This window comes from Dendroctonus ponderosae, unplaced genomic scaffold, assembly GCF_020466585.1.
Source record: "Dendroctonus ponderosae isolate FM_Combo_2020 unplaced genomic scaffold, Dpon_F_20191213v2 Dpon_F_20191213_75, whole genome shotgun sequence".
NCBI classification, from domain to species: domain Eukaryota; kingdom Metazoa; phylum Arthropoda; class Insecta; order Coleoptera; family Curculionidae; genus Dendroctonus; species Dendroctonus ponderosae.
In genome coordinates, this window is record NW_026018967.1 from 28,522 (window position 1) to 32,333 (window position 3,812).

The window sequence follows — 3,812 nt, forward strand, 5'->3', positions numbered from 1 at the left end:
ACGTTTCGTGTGGGGAAACACTTTTGAGGAAATTGAGGAGATTTTGGCAACGAATCAGTGAATTGGGGCGATTTGAGTTAAGAATTGCCCCCCAAACACAATGGGTTTTACGCCGCTTCCATGAAATGGAAGCTTTATTTGCGGCCTTTTACGACCAACGAGTTTTTGCGTCATTTTCTCCGCTCTATGGAACAGATATTGCCCTAATTTTCGCACTAGTGTATCCGCTTCCTTCTCAACAACAAAAATATGTTTCTGCTGCTATTATTATTGACGTGATCAAATTGATACACTCGCTGCAACCTTTCGCATGAAAGCCATACGAAAATAGCGACTGTTTGCGAGTTAACGAACAGGCTGGATGGAAGCGGAGACGTCGGCAGGCTCAATATCATAAAAGATGTATCTTTATGTTGCTCTGGTGAATATTCCAGTAAAAGCATCTCCGCAATGCTTCCACGGGAAATCTTTTAAAGTATTATAGATAATAAAATTGCGTTATATTTCAAACTCGTCGAGCATTCTGTGGGGACTCTTTTAAATTGTCCTGAAGCTTTTTTCTTCGGTGAATACAGTCGGAGCAAGTAAGCACATCCGAAGTCGTTAGTTTCGTAAAATCTAATCAAATGCAAGTAAAGAGAAACAATCCCAGATTTACGTGGAGGAGGCACCGATGATTCAGGAGATAAAAATCGAAATGCCGCTCGTTTTTGAGAAATATTCAAAATTTGCTTTAAAAAGGCGGGATTCAGACCAGGTAAGGGGCTGATGTTTGTAGTTTTTATCGCAAAAGCTCCAGTTATTAAGTGAGCGAAATTTCAAACTGAGAATGTTGGTTGATTTTTGCAAATTTGTCAAACTTAGTCAAAGTGTCTGAAAATTCATAAAATCTATTCAAAGACAGGTAAACAAGGTATTTTGCATCTCCACAGCACAGCTGCTACTTAATAGAATTTCGACATTTCAGGTTTAGAGGAATTTCCATTGATTTTTGAGAATTTTTCAAAATTTGTTTTGTTCAGAAATTTCTAAGCTTCAGAAACGTAATATTTAGCTGATTTGGTACATTTTAGAGCAGGAATTTGGTGCACTTTTAAGAACTAATCAAACTTAGTGAACAAAACTGTTGTGGAAATTGTGAGAAAATTTATTTAAAAAATCTCTATATTGCAAATAAGAGCGGGTAAAAAGCTCACATTGCCAAATTTTAACAAGCCGAATCTCGTGATCGCTTTAAAGCGTATAGAATTGCAGATCCTGAGAAAATTTCGCAGATTTTGGCAAAATCATAACAATTGACTCTTAAAGAGTCTGACAAAAAGTGCGCTTTAGTTTTCGAAAATTTATAAAACAAGATCAATGGGAAATATCATCGCAAAAGATCTGCAATTTCGTAGAAAACGCGAGACTTATTAGGGTCTCAAAAATTCAGCTTTGTATAAAATTACGTTGGTTTGTAGGGGTTTTTCAAAATTAACGCAAGTTATGCGCGATTGAAAATTCTTTGATTGTAATCAGGCGCTTATGACGACGGATATTTTAAGGTTTAATGTAAAAAAACGCATTTATTAAGAGGCAATAGAGCATTTGCTAATTATTGTCCCAAAACACACAAATTTTGAATAGAAACTTGAACTCTCGAAACAAATCTACCTTTTTCCTTTGAAATGCTCTGAAGTTTTCGAGTTTTATTCAAAAAATGTTGGGAATAAATGACTCAAAAAGTCTGGCATTTGAAGTCGACTAATTTATACTAGAACTCGTCATTGAAAAACACCAATCAACTCCTTTGCATTTTAAAAAAGCCACTGTTAAAACAACCTCAATGAATTCAATCCCAGTAAAAAAATGTTGACTTTAAAACCTATTAAATGCCCTTACGCTTAAACCAAAGAGCTTCCCGTTATATCGATGGCAGGGACATTTAATAAAAGATACTCTAAATATGATGGGCAATAAAATTCGGTAGCAAACAGATTAAGCACAGACGAACAATTCGAGGACCGAACGGAAATACTTGAGTTTATATTGAACAGACTTTCGTCAGCGAAGGATAATTAAGCCTTCAGAAGCAGCAGATGATTCTTTGCTTTCACTGCGAATTGTGAGGGATTAGAAGCGAAACATCGCGGTTGATTAGATTGAAGTTTTAAAGCGTTTAAAACGTTGTCAGGAGTAAGGACTATTGAACCCATCAGTTGCTCCCCACGTTTTATGTTAACCAACTGGGTAATTTATCAATGTTAATTAGCCAAAGTGCTGCAAAATTGAATCATCGCCGTCAACTAGTCAATCTAAGCCTGGCTGTCCGAGCAAAAACGCCCGAAACAGAAAGCAATAAGCTCTGGAAGGACCCGAACTGAATAGCTAGACATGCATGAAGATAAAATCGCCTTTGCTGTCTCGGCTGCCGGTACAAATAGTTTGTTTTGCCAAATCCTACAAAATACGTCATGAAAATCCGGGTCAGACATTCTCATTCCGGGATGGCTTATTCGCATGCGACGCTTCATTTCAGGCTCTCGAACCTTTCGAATGTATTTTCGTATGCACTTCGACGATGAACGATAAAACGACTCAGCAACAAAGCTATTGAAAAAGACATTAATTGTTTTGAGAATAATCGAAAATTTAATAATTTCATCATTGCTGATGAAAATGTGAAGCGCTTTCAATATAATGTGGAAAAATGTGAAGTGCAAAGCACAATTAAAAGATGTGAAGCTTCGCTTTTGCAGTCATTCACGCTGGAGTATTTATGACATTGCTAAAACACCTTATTTGACTACTTCATCCAAACTTAATTGCAGTGAAAATTTGGGCAAGATGTTCGAAAATGTACGTTTCAAAATTAAGGAAATTTCGTCTAAAAATTCTCGCTTATTTTATAATATATGATATTTAATAATATATGTATTATAACATTTTCGGAACATAAATTTAATCCTTTTCTAATAATTATGTCTATCTGTAGCTTGAAACTTAACAAAAAAGCGATTGGCAGCACTAAGTGGTCACATGAAACAAGTAATAATAATTGCAATTACTGAAATAATTAAATTAATCGACTCATCCGAAGACGCAACTGATGAACTCAGTGTTGAAAAGTTCAGAAAATCCTTCTTAGAAACTGTTCTCAACTCGACGCAAGATTTACGTTGGAAAAGTTTAAAATGCACTGTTAATTATTTCTTGCCGATTATCGCGATTTACATAAAAAATCGGAATTTGTTAAATCTGGAGAGCGAGCAGGCCAACTTAGTGGTCGCTCCCTCCCAATTCACTAACTGGTATTTTTTTTTGCTTAAAAACTGTTTCCATTTGTCTCTTTGTCTAATGGAATGAATTTGAGCAGCTGACGCGGAAGTCCGCTAGGAAACTTCAGAAATTCTCTAATATTTAATGCAAAGTAAAAAAAAACATCTTTTTTGCCAGTTTATTTCACTATAATAAGGAAGTTGTGCTTATTTACCAATTTAATTTTCATAGAAAGTGCATTAATCTGTAAACAGTGAGAACCCAAAAGACGTTTTTCAGTTAGAGTTTTTTTGAAACTCATTGACTTGAAAATTCCGATCATGTGATTCTGGATGAAACTCAACTTTATATGGGTGGAACTTAAAATCTCTAAAAATCTTGAGAAACACTGAGAAACCTTCATGACTGAGACTTTCATGAAAATCTTCTGTCGAAGAGCGCTTCTATTTCAAATTGGTTTCCTTCACTTTCAGCTACAGGAAACGTTTTAAGTTGAAGAAGAAAACAGCCGGTTTCAAAACCGATATCAACATGCGTATATTAAAAAAACTCAA